This window comes from Glycine soja, chromosome 5, assembly GCF_004193775.1.
Source record: "Glycine soja cultivar W05 chromosome 5, ASM419377v2, whole genome shotgun sequence".
Lineage (NCBI taxonomy): Eukaryota > Viridiplantae > Streptophyta > Magnoliopsida > Fabales > Fabaceae > Glycine > Glycine soja.
Window position 1 is genome coordinate 8,610,309 of NC_041006.1, and position 19,313 is coordinate 8,629,621.

At 33.9% G+C, this 19,313-nt stretch overlaps 1 pseudogene; it reads left to right on the forward strand.

The window, feature by feature from the left end:
* Positions 1 to 700: 700 nt before the first annotated feature.
* LOC114411107 lies at positions 701 to 18,693 on the forward strand (annotated as a pseudogene).
* Positions 18,694 to 19,313: the final 620 nt, after the last annotated feature.

Genomic DNA, 19,313 nt, shown 5'->3' on the forward strand with positions numbered 1-19,313 from the left:
GTTATGACAATACACTTACAAGGTTAAAATCTGTTGTTTATTTATTTGAGGGATATATTATGCTTACTTAGATTACAGAAATGAGCTGAACAGCCCATCATCCAATTCGTGACCCAGTTTATTAACAATTCAATTACTTGAGAATTCTTGGTCATTTATGAAACCAACGGAGATTAAGCTTTTACAATTGGCTCATTATTCGTCCATGGGATAATTCCATATATACTAATATAGTACCTTATAAGAATAATGATGATAACAATGTTTTGATTTGATATATATTTGTTTGCAATTTTATTTTTGTTCTCACTAATGGGATGTTTGATGTCCCTCGACAATTAACGTTCACCAATTGAAGTAGCCCCATGTTGCTTCTATGTCATTTGCTCATTTGGACTTTTGCTAATTTATGTGTTTATTGGATGTCATTCCAAACATTCACTATAATCTTTTTTATGTAAAAAGTTTTTTTATTGTGATACAAATTTGAACCCAATTGATTGAGCTATAGAGCTTAGTTAATTGTTGATGCATTTATCTAGGCTTAGATCAACTTAGCTCAATGAACTTGTGGTATTATTGATGCAGTTATGATGTTATTTTGTTCAGTCAGCTTATCCTTTCAGTTAAACTATAGTAACATACTTCCCTAACCAAAATCTCCATGCAGGCTTCTCACATTTGAAGCCTTCTTATCATTATGGATCACAAGTCTTGGCTTTGGGGGAAAAAGCCACACAAAAGACAAATTTAGCAACTAACAAAACAAATCTGACTTCAAAAGAAAATGGAGAGGTAATGTAATTATGTCTTGCATCAACTGTTTTTATTCTCATATATATTTTGCTCTTTTCATAAATGCCATGGAACTTTTAGGTTCATATATTGATTAAGATGACTATTATAGTCTCCTTTCTTCTTTGAAGTCTAGCATCTTTAAGAGAACTAATTAGTAAAAGTGTTAATCCAGAAGGGCTTTTTTCCTGGGCCCTTTATCTTGAAATATTTTATAATTATAAAATGGACGTATTAATTTTGTATGTACCTATGTTAGAAACCCATAATTCTTCCCCGGAACTTTGTGGAATATAATGTTTTTTTATTACTTGATAAAAATAATTAGTTTTTTTTGTCTTGTTTTATTTAGGTACAGGTTCCTCTAACTGATAAAGAAAAATTGGGGAGAGACTTAAAAAGATTAAATGATAAGCTTGCTTTTACACTTTCTAAATGCAATGCTAAAGATGAGCAGATCAAGAAACAAACAAAAATTGTACAAGAAGCAGTAGCAAGTAATATTCAATTATTCATGCAATGTTGTGTGTATTTGTTTCTCATTTCTTATTTATTATTCTTAGAGTAATTTTACCAGTTTGTTATTAAAGATTCATTTGAAGGATGGGAGAAAGCAGAAGCTAAAATACTATCTATGAAGCAACATCTGGATGAATCTATACAGCTGCAATTAGTTTATAAAGAAAGAGTGGCCCAATTGGATGGTGCTATTAAGGAATGTATGCAACAATTACATTTTGTTAGAGAAGAACAAGAGCAAAGGATTCATGATTTTGTGATGAAGGCTTCTAAAGAATTTGAAGAAGCACACATAGTTTTGGAGGAGCAGCTATCAGAGACCAATAAATGGCTTGCTAAATCTGGGTTGAAAATTCTCATCTTAATAAGTCTATTATTGCTAAAGAAAATTTGATTGAAGATCTAAGAAGACAATTGTCTCATGGAGAGACTGATCATAATGCACTGGTGATTAGATTAGAGTCCATTGAGAAAGATAATGCATTCCTGAAGTATGAAGCTCAACTACTTGAAAAGGAACTTGCTATTAGAAATGAGGAAAGAGAACTTAATTGTCGAGCAGCTGATGCTTCTCATAAGCTGCACTTACAGAGTGTAAAAAAAATTGCCAACTTAGAATGAAAATGTCAGAGGCTACGTATGCAGGTTCTAAAATGATTACCAAGTAGAGCTTGCCTAGCAAAAATAAAAATGAAGTTGAAATGTTGGCACAAGATTCATTTGAAATGAGAAGGAAAAACTTGAACTCAACCAGTATAGTGGTTGAATCTTCACTTGACAGTTTTCCTAAGACTACCATTAGAAGAATCACTACTTTGATTGATCAACTATGTGGTATGGAAGAAGAAAACTAGACTTTGAAAGAATCGCTAAATAGGAAAGCAAATGAAATTCAATTCTTAAGAGTAATGCTTCCTCACACAACTTCTAAACTGATGCGACTTGAGTCAAACATTGAATCTACAGGTCATGTAACCTTGGAGCAGCCTAAAAGTAATCCTGCATTGCAAGACATATCTTTGTCATCAACGACTGATATTGGCAGCGAGGATGAGGTTAGCTATGCTGACTCCTGAGCTTTTGCATTGATTTCAAAATTAGAGCAATTTAGAAGTGTAAAACAGAAGGAATCAATGTCATGCAAAAGTGTTGGACCTTTAGACACAAGCCTAATGGATGACTTCCTTGAAATGGAAAAATTAGCAGTGGTGTTTGTTGAAAAGGCCCCCAAAATTTCTTGTGCTTCTTTAGAAGAAAATAATGAAATATATGGCCTGCCAGAGGCTAGACCAAATGGGATTAGCTCTGAAGTAATAAGTAAAGCAATTATTGAAGTTTCAAATCATTTGTCAGAGTTCTCTACGTCAAATCAGGAATCATGTTCCATTGACATATTAAATGGTGATATTCCTGGTTGGCTTCTAGATGTAGTGATGTGATCCTTATTAGGAGCGGATCGCTTGGTACAGGTCAAGGGATCAGATGATGCCACCTCTAGAGATGGAAGATAAGTCAAGGGTAGACGCCACAAGGGTTCAACCTTGATAAGTCTCAGATTGGTTCAACAAGGAACCCAAAGAGAAGCTCTCACAAAATACACACGTATTTTCTCAAAATTCCAAAAAGTTCCTTTTCTTTAAAATGAGTTTAATACATATAGTGTAACTGAGGTGCAGTTGAAAAGGCACCAATTTATTTAATTAAAATTACAAAAATAGAAAAATGTTCGATATGGGCCTTCAAATTAGTTTGGGCTTTCAGCAATCAAGATTCTTGGGAGTGCCTCTGGGCCTTCGTCCTTTTCCACTTGGGCCTTATCAAGTATGGCTACTACCATTTGTTGGAGGGTATCCTCTGACTATTTGGTCCTACTCCTAGTCATAGGTCCCTATATTTGGGCAGTGTTGGGATTCTCGTCATTCCCTCCTTCTTGGAAAGCCTTTGCCCTTAAATCTTCAGAATCACCACCTTCAACAAATGGAGTCAAGTCAACAACATTAAAAGAGAAACTTACTCCATACTCACCTGAATATCGATCTTGTAAGCATTGTCACTGATCCTCTCTAGTACTTGGAAAGGTCCTTCTCCTCTAGGTTAAAGTTTGAACTTCATTTGTTTAGGGACCCTCTCCTTCCTCATGTGTACCCAAACCCAATCACCTGGTTCAAGTACCACTTTCTTCCTGTTCTTGTTGGCTTGCTTGGCATGGCTTTCATTCTTCTTTGCAGTTTGAGCCTTCACTTGCTCATGCAATTTTTTCACACATTCAACTTTTGGTTGTGCATCCTTATGCTTAAAATTAGAAATGTTAGGCAATGGTAACAAATCAAGAGGAGTCAAGGGAAGAAAACCATACACTACTTCAAATGGAAAGTGTTGTGTAGCGCTATGTACAATCATATTGTATGCAAACTCAACATGAGGTAGACATTCTTCCCAACTCTTTATATTCTTTTTAATCACAACTCTAAGAAGAGAAGACAAAGTTCCGTTTACTACCTCAGTTTGGCCATTAATCTGAGGATGGCATATGGTGGAAAAGAGAAGCTTTGTTCCAACCTTACCCCATAATGTTCTCCAAAAGTGACTGAGGAACTTGGTGTCATGGTCTGAAGCAATGCTTCTTGGTAGTCCATGGAGGCACACCACTTCCTTGAAAAATAACTCAGCAACATGGCACGCATCATCATTTTTCTTGCATGTTATGAAATGTGCCATTTTTGAAAACTTGTCAACCACAAAAAAGATGGAGTCCTTACCATTCCTCGTCCGAGGCAAACCTAAAACAAAATCCATAGATAAATCAGTCCAAGGATATTCAGGAACAGGCAAAGGAGAATAAAGACCATGAGGCATGACTCTAGACTTTGACTGCTTACAAACAATGCATTGTCCACAAAACTTATGCACATCATGTTTCATATGTGGCCAATAGAAATGCTCTTGTAACATGTCTAAAGTCTTTTGAACCCCAAAATGCCCCATTAATCCCCCCCTCGTGGGCTTCTTTCACAAGTAATCTTCTTATGTATCTTTTAGGCATACATAATCTTTCCTCTTTGAACAAATAGTCATTATGCCGAAAGAAACCATTTTGGGCAGTATGTACACATGCAACATATTTAGAAGCAAAATCTGGATCATGGTCATACAATTCTTAATGTGCTCAAACCCAATGAATTTAGTTTCAAGAGTAGAGAATAAAGCATACCTTCTTGAAAGTGCATCAGCAACTACATTGGACTTACCTTTCTTTTGCTTGATCATATATTGGAATTGTTCAAGAAACTCCACCCACATGGCATGTCTCTTGCTCAGTTTGCTTTGTCCCTTAAGATGCTTCAAGGATTCATGATCACTATGTATGACAAATTGTTTGGGTAGAAGGTAATGCTGCCAAGTTTGCAATGCCCTTACCAATGCATACAACTCCTTGTCATATGTGGAATAATTAAGGACAACCCCATTTAGTTTTTCACTAAAGTAAGCAATGGGATGTCCCTCTTGCATTAAAACAGCCTTTTATCCCAACCCAGACGCATCACACTTAATTTCAAAGGATTTGCCAAAATTAGGTAATGCAAGAATTGGTGCATGCATCACTTTTTCTTTGAGTGGAGTGAATGGATGTTCTTGTTTTTCCCCCCATTTAAATCCTACATTTTTCTTGGAAATCTCAGTAAAAACTACTGCCACAGTACTAAAATCCATAACAAATCTCCTGTAGAAACTTGCCAAACCATGAAAGCTTTTTACCTCACCAACAGTTTTGGGGGTTGGCCATTCTTGAATGGCTTTCACCTTTTCTTGATCAACCTCTACTACCTGTGAGCTAACAACAAAACCAAGGAAAACTACATGGTTCAAACAGAACACACATTTATCCATATTATCATACAAGCTCTCACACCTAAGGGCCTCTAAAACTCTCCTCAAATGCACAAGATGTTCATCATGGAATTTGCTATAAATCAAGATATCATCAAAATAAAGCACAACAAATTTTCCTAGAAATTCCCTTAACACATGGTTCATTAATCTCATGAAAGTGCTAGGAGCATTGGTCAACCAAAGGGCATAACCAGCCATTCATACAGTCCATATTTAGTTTTGAAAGTTGTTTTCCATTCATCCCCTTCTCTAATCCTAATTTGATGATACCCACTTTTCAAATCAAATTTAGAAAAACACAAGCTCCATGCAATTCATCCAATATATCATCTAACCTAGGAATGGGATGCCTATACTTTACCGTGATGTTGTTGATGGCTCTACAGTTTGTGCACATCCTCCAAGTTCTATCTTTCTTTGGCACTAGAATAATTGGAACGACACACGAACTCAAGCTTTCTTGCACCCACCCACTTTGCATAAGGTCTTGCACTTGCTTCTGAATCTCCTCGGTCTCTTGCGGATTGCTCCTGTAAGTTGGCATGTTAGGAAATGAAGCTCTTAGAAGGAGGTCAATTTTATGTTCTATGCCTCTTGAAGGTGGCAGTCCATGAGGAATCTCCTTGGGAAATACATCTTTAAATTCATGTAATAGGAGCTCAACACTAGGAGAAACAAACATAGTTAACTCATTAGAATTATCAGTAGAAATGGTATTGTCTTTGAAGTACAATAGACAAAGTGGCTCACAAGCAGGTAGTACTTTCTTCACTTCACTCGACTTTGCTAAACAATTAAATTTTCTCTCATGCGTATCACTCTTTCTATCATGTGTATCACTCTTCTTTTCTTATTCTATTTTGGTGCTTCACTCTTCTCTTTCTCTTGTTCTCTCTTTTCTCTCATTTTGATTTTGTCATCACACACTTCTCTAGGGGATAGAGGTTTAAGAATAATTTTCTGGTCATGGTGCTGGAAAGAAATCTTGTTGTTGAAGCCATCATATACTGCTTTGGTGTCATACTATGATGGTCTTCCTAACAGTATATGAGTCGCCTCCATTGGAACCACATCACACAACACCCTATCATTGTATCTTCCAATGGTGAGACACACCTCAACCTGCTGAGTCACTTTTACCTCTTCATCTTCACTAAGCCACTGAAGTCTGTATGGTCTAGGTTGGGGCTTAGTTTCCAAATTCAGTTTGGACACTAACCTGGAACTTGCAACATTGGTATAGCTCCCTCTATCAACAATTAAAGAGCAAAGCTTGCCATTAATGGTACACTTGGTGTGGAAAATATTTTCTCTTTGGGTGTCATCCAGTGGCTGCATCTAACTTCCTAACAGCCTTTTCACCATTAGCATATCACCCTGCATAGCTTCCTCCCCAAGCTCTACTTCCACTTCTTTTTCACTGATTTCAGATTCACTGGTGATTTCTCCATTTGCCTTCATGATCATGGTTCTCCTGGTTGGGCATTTAGAAGCAATATGTCCTCTGCCTAAGCATTTTATGTTTTTGGTACCATTGTTGGACGAGGCAGAATTATGTTTGGTTTCAGCACTGGACACTGTTGACTTTCCATGTGGGGACGCTACTAATGGACTGGACGAGTTGCCTCCTTCCTTCTTGGATTTGTTGGTCCAGTTCTGGTTGAAAGTATTGGATAAGTTCCTTCTTGCTACACTTTTCCTCTTGAGCTGTTGTTCAACCCGTACTGCCTTATGCAACAAGTCATCCAACTCCACATACTCCTGTAATTCAACAACATCTCTAATGTCAGGATTTAGACCTTTTAGAAAATGAGCCATTATGTCCTTAGTTTCCTCTTCAATGTTGGCCTTCACTAGTGCCATCTCCATCTCTTTGTAATACTCTTCCACAGTCAAACTTCCCTGGGATAGCCTCTAGAGTTTCTGTCGCATGGTTCTGCTGTAGCCAGTTGGCATATAGCTCTTTCGCATAACCCTTTTCATCTCAGTCCATGTATCTATCTCTCGACCTTCCTCTCTCAGCATCTCTCTTTGATTTTTATACCACCAGACAAGGGCATAGTCTGAGAATTCAGCTACTACTAACTTGACTTTCTGTTCTTTAGTATAGTCATTGCTGGAGAAAACATGCTCAATTTTCAAATCTCAGTCCAGGTAGGTGTCTGGGTCACTCCTGCCTTTGAAAAGAGGTACATTGAGTTTTACTCCCTTAATTTTGTTTTGCCCCTTAATTTTGTTTTGCCTCGGTCCATCATTGCCCCCTCTGTTTCCACCATTAGGTTGTCCAGCATTCTGAATCAATTAGTTCTCTAGTCCTTCTATTCATCCATAGAGCTCTTCATTATTACGGTTCAGCAAACGTTGCATCTGTGTAGTCATCATGTCCAATAACAAACGTTGAGCTCCATCCAGTTAATGATATTCATCACCACCGCCACCAACTCCTGCCATAATTAAGGAACAAAAAATTTGTAGTAAATTAAACAAAGGTTTCAAGACCTCACCACACTCTACTCACGTGTTTCTCTCTTTGATGGTAGTACACTCGTGCTTGATGCTCTCAATATAGGCTTTTGTGTGATGTTTTCACTCTTGCCTTTTACCACTCTTGTTCCCTCTTAAGTTCCTGGATGAACCAAAATGGACGCACAAGGCAATAGAACAGGAAAGACAACTTAATTATCATACAGACTCAATAACAAACAACTTAATTCATAAACAGAAGACAAAAAGACATGGACAACACAAAACTGATAGAAGAAACAAAGAAACTACTCAATTAACAGAGAAGAAGAAGAACAGAAATAGCGGAAATGACATGTAAACTTCTAATGGTCATAACTTTTGCTACAGTTGTCCGTCTGAGGCCCACTATACATCAAAATGCTCAGAATTGAAAGGTGAATCCCCAAGCAAATTCTTAGGGATTTGGCCCACTATTTTTGCCTAAAAACGCCTCTAACTGCCTCAAATCCGCGTTCAAAGATCAAACATCCAATATTTTTCAAACTTTCTGCAACTGCTTTCTTTTTTTATATATAATGCGCTTTTCACAATTCCACTGGTCCAGCCAATGTATTTGTTCAATAGGCAATTAGACCAAAACCCTAAATTCATCCAGCAAGCAGAATTCGTCCCACACAGAATTCGACTAGAACAAAACAGAATTTGAATGTAACAAGGCACAAATAAAGCATCCACAACAAGCAGACAGAGAAATGAAATCGAATAGAATAGATAGAAAATGAAAATGAAAACGAGAATGAAAACAGGAACAAAAACAACAAGAACGAAAAACAAGAACGAGAAACAATAAGAATGAAAAACAACAAGAACGAAAAACAACAAGAATGAGAAACAACAAAAACGAAAAAAAAAAACAGGATGCAAAGAAAAAATATTGAATAGGATAGAACCTGTATCAAGAGCCGAAGCTCTGATACCAGATGATGTGATCCTTATTAGGAGCAGATTGCTTGGTACAGGTCAAGGAATCAGATGACGCCACCTCCAGAAATGAAGATAATTCAAGGGTAGACACCACAAGGGTTCAACCTTGATAAGTCCGAGATTGGTTCAACAAGGAACCCAAAGAGAAGCTCTCACAAAATACACATGTATTTTCTCAAAATGCCAAAAAGTTCCTTTTTCTTCAAAATGAGTTCAATACATATAGTGTAGTTGAGGTGTAACTGAAAAGGCACCAATTTATTTAATTAAAATTACAAAAATAGAAAAATATTTGATATGGACCTTCAAATTAGTTTGGGCTTTCAGCAATCAAGATTCTTGGGAATGCCTCTGGTCCTTCATCCTTTTCCACTTGGGCCTTGTCAAGTATGGCTGCTACCATTTGTTAGAGGGTATCCTCTGACTGTTTGATCCTACTCCTGGTCATAGGTCCCTGTATTGGGCAGCGTTAGGATTCTCATGATGTAGTAAAAGTGATCTTGGAACAAAACTTTGTCACTCATAAGAACCTTGATGACATACGTAAGGGTATTAGATTGGCTTTAAGCTATCTAAATAATGCAGATCAATGCGAGTTTGATTCAAGCAAAGGCCATCCATTTGATGGATCTAAGACTCTTCATTTTTAGTCAGCAAACCTCATGGAAACCTTTGAATAATTCTGTGGTAGATCCATGTGGTGAAGTAAATGATGCCGAGATTTTATCAATAAAGGGAACTAAACAGCAACCTCAAAGAGATTTGAGCCAATCAATAGGTAAGATAATTGAGCTTATTTAAGGGATTAACATGCCTATTGAGGATTATGATAATTCAGATTCCTTGTACAAAAGAGATGGCAATATCCATACACATAAAAATCAAGGAATGCCAACAGGCTACATGGTCTGTATTTTCCAATGGAAAACATCTGAACTCAGGAATGTCTTGCAGCAATTTCTCCATGTGTGTTACGATTTACTCAATGACAAGGCTGATCATGAAAAATTTACCACAGAACTAACGACAACTTTGGATTGGATTATGAATCACTGCTTTTCACTTCAGGATGTTTCTAGTATGAGGGATGCCATTAAAAAAAATTGATTGGGATGAGACAATAAGTGAAAATGAAGTTGAAACAGGGATGTTTGCAGACACAGATAAGTTGTATCTTCCCATAGAACAGTTATCATGTTTGTCTGTGCTTGTTAACTCGTTGGCAAGTGTACCAAATTGTCACAAGTAGTAAAGTACTCGGAAGTCCGAGTGTTGAATCCACAGGGACTTTGTTTGTACTTAGATTAATGAAAACTCAATTTAAAAGCAATAGATAAATAATTTAAAATAAAGATAAGAAAATATAGGAGATAAGATAAAGATTTAAAAGAAAGGATAAAAGATTTAAAGATAAAAATAGAAGATAGAGAAGATAAAATATTTAAATTAAGATATAATAAAGATAAAAGAAAATAGAAGATAAAAGATAAGATAAGAAAAGTAAAAGATAATAATAAAATAAAATCAGAATTTGATAAGGTTGGGACTTGGCCTGCCTTGTTTACCTATGATGTATGAGTTTATGATTTTTCTTTATCAATTTAGGTGATTCTATTCTACCCACATCTGTTCAATTACTTGCCCCTGATTCCTCACGATGACAAGCCTATTTTATTTATCTATCTTCCAAATTCCTTTGCAAAGACTCAACAAATAAAATGCATGAAGTATGAATTCTAGATGTTTGCAAGAATGCATGGGCATAAAATTATCATTCTATTCCTAGTAATGATTTTCTTATGAAATCCTTTCTTTTTGTTCTATCAGAAGTTACCCTCTTCCGAGCGTCTAACCCCTAAAACCAATGCATGCATGCCTTCTTTAAATCTTATTTAGAAGTTATCCTCTCCCGAGTGTCTAACCCCTAATAGATGAATAATGCAAGATAAAAGAAGAAAAGATAATAGAATAGAAAACACCTTTGCATTGATAAATAGTGAGTACATCATACATCGCTTGGCTTTTAGGCCTGCCAGACCCTAACTAGCAGTTTAGCCACTCATAGTCATTGAGGGCTTTACAATGGATGGGGTATAATGCTAGAAAGGGAGTAAATGAAACCCCTACTAGAGGGGGTTATGTGGTATTGTGTGTTTCTACTTGGCTTGACTCCCTTTTTATAGTTGTTGTAGTGGACTTGGGTCTAATGCTAGAAATCTTCCTTTTTGATATTTTTGATATCTTTTGAATTTGTTTTGCTTTTAATCATATCTTCTTGAGACTTCCTGATATTTTGGATATTTTCTCGATCTTTTTCTCTTTTAATCTCTCCTTTTCATATCTGCAAGCCATAAAAATATCAATTTTTATCATTTAATACAAAAATAATTGCTAAATAAATATTTTCAAAGATATTTTCAATATATTTTTATTATAAAAATAACTCATATTTAGCAGTTATCAGTGCTAACTAATTCAGATTATCATGATGTTCCAATTGAAGACATGCAATATGTTGATAAGGAAGAAATTAAAAATATTGAAGAGAAAGTAATCAGTTCTGAATCTAAGAAAGAAGCCTTGGAAGGGAGGCTCCAATCATTTATAAATCAACTTCAGGAATCATAGAAAACTATTGGTAGCTTGAGATTGGAGTTACAAACCTTAAAAGAATTGAATAGAATAATTGAGGAGCAAGTACAAATTCATAAATGTAGATCTTGACACTCAGCTAACAGACACTGAATTAAAAGAGGCTAATCACAAAGTTTTGGCATTAGAAGTGGAACTGGAGAACAAAAATCAATATTGTGAAGAATTAGAGACCAGATGCATAGAACTTCAGCTCCAACTTGAAAGGTATGCGTAATCTAATCTTTCAATATTTGTTACTTTATAATATGATTTTCAAAAATTTAGCTTTTAATTTCTTATTTCAAGATTTCCACACTCACATATCATCAAATTTATCTTCACAGCATGACAAAGCAGTGGTCAGACAATGATGTTAATCAAAGAGATGAGCCACTGCAAACTATAAGCTCTTCTCAGTCTCATTTATTTCCTTTTGGGCTTTACTCAATTGCTCATACTCAGATCATATTACTATTACTATCTTGTTATATTGCATTTTTGAAGATTTAATCAATTTGAAGCACTATTCAATACGTAGACATAGATTTGGATATGAATAGTATATAACTCTGAGGTTAACTTCGATTTTTAAACTAAATTGGGAGATCCCAAACTGGAGCATGATGAGCAAGTTACTTCATCAGGTCATAGATTGCCTTTAAGGTCTTTTGAAGCATTGATTGCCAGAATTATATCCAATATTCAAATTTCTTAAACTAAGAAATACCATGGAAATTGGCTCACTAGGATATGTTTTCCTTCCAAATACAGACTGATTCATATTGACTATTTTATATCTTGTTGCATGTTAATCAGAAAATATTAACAGAAAGAATGAAGTGGAAGAACAATAAAGGGACCCCATTGACATTAACAACAACAGACAAAAGGCATATATTAATTTTACATGGATGGAAAATGTTGCATTAGTATGAAATGATCTTTCCTCTAACCCCAACACTTAAACATGATCAGTGGTATCAACAACACTAAAATTCACTCATAGCTAATGATCAATGAAATGGAAGAACAATATGTTCAAATTGAGCAGAGGCTTGCAAAGGTTGATATAATACCTAACATGGAGGAGGGCACTCCTAATCAACTGCAGCACCTAATGTGCAAAAAGGACAACGACACCCGAGCCAAAATTATTTGTTTACAACTTTCCTATAAGCACCACAAGAAAAATAACAAGTTTCAGACTACATAACTACTTACAATGACTCAATATGAATACAAATGCTAGAGCTTCAATAAGTTAATCTTATAGTAACATTCAACGCATATGCACATCTCATGAACCTACAGAGTTAGAGGCGAATCGAAAACCAGAGAGCCAAACAAACCTAGGTTTCACAATGTCGACAGTAGACAAGGACAGTGCCAGACTTCAAAGTCGCAATAGTACCAGCACGACGAGGAGCGGCTCGAAAAACACGTACCACGGTCGGTCAGTGACAGAGACAGTCAACTCATTGAAGGCACACTATCACGCACGAGGGTGACTGAAAACACAAGGGTGACTCTGCTCAATGAAGGGTTCATGTGACCTTAATTAAATGACGCATATTCGACGACAGTGTTTCTAAACAATGTCCTCAAAGTTTCATTTCTACGACGGTTATCCTTGACCCTTCGTTGTTCGCATCATTCGAAGACGGTGTTTGTAAGCACCGTCTTCGTTTTGAAAGACCATATTACAGAAATGTCATTGGTTCGCTATACTACGACGCTCCCAATGGACCGATGTCATAAATGTGTTGTAAAAAAATGTATTTCTAGTTGATAAAACTAACTCTTCATTTAAAAATCACCTAAGAATAATTGTTTTATCTAAACATGTGAGTGTATTTTTTTATATGCATATTTATAGGTTCTGTCCTTTAATAGTATGCATAGTCTTGTACTAGTTCACTCCTTTTCTTTAGATTTGTTTTTTTTTTTACTGGATTCAAACCAAAGAACTTTATTTTCTTTTTTTACTACAAAGACGTTCTTTTCTTAAACATTCTTATCTTCTTAAGTATCGTTCGATAGAATCGAAAGAAATAAAAACAAAACTAATTATGATAATTTTTTTCAATTAAAGTAAAATGAAAAAATATGAAATCTATATCACAATTTAAAACTTTTCAATTCCCTTAATTCTTTATTACTTTTCACATAGTCGAACAATACTTTAATGATCGCTGAGCCTGAGATTTTTTTTAAAATTTTACTGACTAATAACTAATTCTTAATTTATTAAACTTTATTTAAGAGACTGAGATCTTTTAATATATTTTTCTAAATATTGGGACCTGGAATCAAAACTCTAAACACTTGTTGAGTTGAAGTGTAGATTGTCTAAATCCATATTACAAATCTTACCGATTGTTTTGTTGTTTCTTTTGGTGTAATAAATGTGCTAGGGTTCTATATTAAGTTAAATCAAACAAAAATTGATGAAATTAATTTCATATTAAATTTAATTTAAATAAAAGAAAAAGAAAAGTTAATTGTGCATTCTCAATTTATAAAATAAAATTGATTTATACTTAAATATATAAATTCTAATCAAACGTCCATTCATTGGATGTATCACATTTCTCTAAATACATCGTACGAATCCGTTTGAGACTCAATCATACATAGCTATCACTCCTCTCTCTAGGTCTAGGGCAATGGCCCATAAATGAAGTAGTGGTGGTGGAGAGAGAAAGAAAAAGGACGAGAAGGACACCTGTCTTTTGAAAGGAACAGGCAGCAATTGGATTTCATTGGTGGATTTTGATTTTTGAGTTGGGGTTGGGGCCCTTACACTAAAGTAATGTACCCGATGCTACTAATTAACCAATCAAGGGGGAGAAGGTGTCCATAACACTGCCAAAGCTGTGTGGCAGGCGTGATAATATTGCTGTGGTACGTCTTTCTTGGCTGAAATTCTACAGTTTCTTTTTTTCCCCCTGGAAATATGTCATCTACTAAAGTTTAAAGAATAAAAACCTCTTGATTTTAAACCTCTCATTAATGTCATGTTTGGCATAAACAATAGAAATAAAATAGATAAAAATAAAATTGATGAATAAAAATAAGTAAGAGATAAAGTAAAAATTAGAACTATGTGATTGAAAAGAAATAAGAAAATGAGAGAATTGAAAACACAGAGAAAATAGTGTTATAAAGACACTAGTTAAGAAATTAATAAATAAAAATATATTATTTTATTGGAATCGCAATGAAATATGTTATTATATTTTAACAAAAATTTCTATTATTATTATATAAGGAATCAAAAGAGGAAGGAAAAAAAATTAGATAACAAAGTATTTTCATTTGTTTGGTTGAAGAAATAATAAAAGGCAAAAGGAGAAATTAAAGTTGACTTATAAAGACAAAAATTTAAATTTATCTTTCATTCTAAATTTTTTTCAATTTAAAATTTCAAGTTTTTTTTCTTATGCTTTCTTTTCATTGTTCCAAACATGCCATAAAAGTCAACATTTTCTTAAGTTTATTATTTGTTTATAAGGTTTATCATCTTTTTAAATCCATATCACAAGAAGGAGGGTTAAATTATGATTTTATTTTCTTAATTTAAAACTTTTTTTTCTTAAGCTTGCACTTTAAGAATGTGGTCGTTGGGGCATTAAATACACATTTTTTCATGTTGGGAAATTACTCTTAGTCGTTGGTGTGTTAAGCACTACAACAAGAAACCATTGCCTTTGGTGTTAGAGCATATATGTGCAATAGAGATATTCTTTTGATGATGATTGAGGAATTTCATAACTTAGTTTCATTTATTTTTTCAGGATTCAACAAATTCTAAGAAAATGTCTCTACAAAATAGATCTCAAATACAAATTATTAAATGAAATCTTAAATGTCAACTCTAATGTCATATCAGATCATGATTTTATCTTGTTACCGTCTGAAATCTCATATGCAAACTTCGCAGAACATATTTTGATAGCGTATAAGACATAACTTTTAACTTTTGTATTTGTTTACATATAATTAAGAGTCATAATTTATTTTAAAATATAAATATCTTTTGACCTAACAAATGTTATCTTAAACTTTGAAAATGATGGATAAATAGAAATAAAAATCTTTCAAATACTCAACAATTAAAAGAAACAAATGAGGGAGTACTTTCAGTGCATCACCATTAAAATATTTTTAAAAAATATATGTAGAAAGAATATTATAGTTTAACTTAAAAGAAGATAAAAAATATGAAAGAAGAATAAATGATTATTTTGATCTTTAAATTTATTAACTGGGGATAATTTAGTCTTTAAGAATGTATTTGTTTGGAGAAAAGATAGTGAAAATGAGAAAAATGAACACTAAAATAGTGTGAGACTTACACTTTTATATTTTATTTTAATTCATAATTTTCATTTCAATTCACTTTTTATTTTCATTTTTTTCACTCTACTAGATGAATCCTATTATAATTTAATTTCTAAACATAAAAATTAAGTTATACCATTTATAACTTAGTCTCAAATTAAATTCTAAATTTTATAATTAAATATTAAATTAATTTTTAAATATTATAATTTAATAAAAAATCATTCCATAAAATTTAACATAAAGACATAATTATGACACTTTTCATCAAAATTTTTATTTTTTAAAAGATTAATTTATGAACAAGTAACACATTCATCCTATAAGAGGCAAAATCACCATTTTGGGTCACTTTTACAAAATATTTACCAGAATGAGTCTGTTCCATTCTTATTTACCAAGGGGTGCTGTTTTGGCTACTGAAAGCGCTTACCTGAGGGGCGCTTACCGGAGGAACGCGACACGTGGCCGCTGCTGCAGGCGGTGCTGGAAGCGCCCTGCAACGAGGCGCGTACGGTCGCGCCCTGCATGCAGGCACTACTGGTCGCGCCCTGCACGCAGAAGCGTTCAGTCGTGGCCTGCCCCGAGGCGCCTTGGTTCGCGCCCTGGCCCCAGGCGCCCTTAAATGGGGTCCCCCCCTCCCCCAAACCCCCCCATGCAGGCTGTCCCCCCCCCCCCCCACACCATCTCCTTCGTGTTTTGCCTCCCCCCCCCCTCAGCAGTCCCCTTCCCCCCCTCCCCAGCAGGTTTTGTTTTTTTTTGTTTTTTGTATTTTTAATTTATTTTATTTATATAAATTTTTATATTTTAATATTTATATATATATATATATATAATTTTTTTTTGCAGCCAGCTTCTCCCCCTGTTTGCAGGTTCCCCTTCCCCTATTTGGTTAGTTTTTATTTTATTTAATGTATATAAATTGTTATATTTTAATATTTATATATATATATATATATATATGTATTTTTTTTTTGCAGATAGGCAGTTTATATTTTTTAGTGGATTTATTTGTAGAGGTAATTATTATTAGTTTAATAGTTGTTATATTTTTAGTGCTCTGTTATATATTTTTTTGTAGGTAGATAGACAGTTTAAATTGATATATATTTTTAGTGCTTTGTTTTTTATTTTATAATAATATAAAATTGTTAATTATTGTTGAAGATAATTATAGATAATAATATTGTTATTTAAATACTATATAAATTGTTATATTTTAATATTTATATATATATATATATATATATATATATATATATATATATATATATATATATATTTTGCATATAGGCAGTTTATATTTTTTAGTGGATTTATTTGTAGAGGTAATTATTATTAGTTTGATAGTGTGTTATATTTTTAATGCTTTGTTATATATTTTTTTATGATAGATAGGCAGTTTAAATTGATATATATTTTTAGTGCTTTGTTTGTTGATTTTATAATAATATAAAATTATTAATTATTGTTGAAGATAATTATAGATAATAATTGTTATTTATGATTTGTTATTTAAATATTATATTATTATTTTTCTTAATATTTAATTATATTAGTTATAATTGATGTTATTTGCAATTGTAACACTTTATTGTTGTTGGGTTGATAATTTTAATTTGTAGAATATAATTTTAATTAAAATTAATAATAAATATTACTATAATATTGCTATTGAGCGTATTTAAAAAAGAAAGGCATATTGAGTTTGATACAATATATCAATAGTTTAAAATTAAAATTAAACTCTAAATTATAATTAATAACTTTTAAAATAAAAAGTTAAAATTAAGAAAAAAAATAGTTTAGAATATTGTTTGTGTACGTATTTAAATATATTGTAATTTATTATTAATTATTTATGATATGTGTGATTATTAATTTTTTTTTCTTGTTATACAGGAGTTTTAATATGACAAGTTCGTCATCATCTAATCATTATGACGTGGCAATTGGACCATTAGAAGATGATTTATTGTGGATGCAAAAAAACCATATATCACAACATATTTGGAATTGTGCTGATCAAAGGAAGTTAAAAATTCGACGAGCTACACCACTGTATAATCATAGAGAAGCACCGCCCGAGGAAATTATTCCTTTATTACAAGTTTCGGGTTTGTACCCGATAATGAAATTGGCGCAATTGAAGGTAAATAGAGCATTAGTTAATGCTTTTATTGAAAGGTGGAGGCCAAAAACACATACATTTCATTTGAAGTGTGGCGAGACAACTATTACACTTCAAGATGTTTCTGTGCTACTTGGTATTTCTGTGGATGGAAGACCTTTAACCGGCAATACAAATATTGACTGGTTTGAGTTGTGCCATGAATTATTGGGTGTCATGCCTGACGATGATGCAGTTGACGGGAACTCACTTTTATTGAGTTGGCTGACTTCTCAATTTGCAAATATTAATGATTTCATAGGCAACCAACAAGGGCTTGAAAGATTTGCTCGAGCTTGGATCTTAAGATTCATAGGAGGCGTGATGTTTGTTGACAAAAGCAGCAAAAGGGTGCCAATGAGATATTTGCAATTTTTGAGAGACCTTAGAGAGTGCAACACTTATGCATGGGGAGCTACTCTTCTGGGTAACCTTTATAGAGAGATGTGCATCGCAACAGACTATCATGCTAAATCAATAGGCAGTTTCACTCTCTTAATTCAGTTATGGGCATGGGAACGATGCCCAACGTTAGCCCCGTCAGTTATTCCTCCACAACAACAAAACGCGCCACTTGCTTACAGGTATACTTTCCTTTAATATTTTGAATTGATAATTAATAAATATGGTTGCTTGATGTTAATCATTATTATACGTAACATCTTATTTTGTTATTTGGTTTTTTGTGAAGATGGTTGGGAGGTGAATTGCATCACATAGGCAATGACAATTTACTTGAGTTTCGTCGTAAATTAGATGTCATGAAACACGACGAGGTAATAATTTTGACATTTGTTTATTAAATGATGTTGTAATTGTTACTTAATTTATTAAATTTAAATTTTATATGCAGTTTGTTTGGGTCCCTTATGCTGGACATGTGGAAATGAATTTGAGTCAAGTTTGTTTTATTAGGTCTGTATTATGGACATGTATCGTACCACTTATTTGTTTTCAAAAAGTGGAATGGCACCAGCCGGATAGAGTCATGCGACAGTTTGGAATGCAACAACCTATTCCGGGCCCAGTAATGCAACCCGAAAACATACATGACTTGACCTTAAAGGGAAAAGAAAGAAGAAATTGGATGCGACTAATGCAACCCGTGCTTAATGAATGGAATAGTCGCTATGAAAGGAGAGTAGAACAAACGCCGCCACAAACAGGGACCCTTAGTCTGAACTCTGAATATATGAGGTGGTACAGGCGTAAGACAAAAGTTTATGTCGACCCAAAACATGCAAGAAGAGGACTATTGGTATAAATTGTTCATTATAATTTAGGTTGCGTTGAAGATTATTTTAATAACTATTCCTTTATTTTTTTATGCAGGGTGAAATCGCGGAAACACTACATTTTATGGTGTCGCCTGTTGGGAGAAGGGTTTGTACTTTTGACGATTTACTGCCATGTATCGAGAAGATCACTCTTCTATCTGAAGAAGAGGATAGGATACTTGAGGCACATCAAGATGCTCCCCTTCTCAGCCACAATTTGAACATCAGCAGTT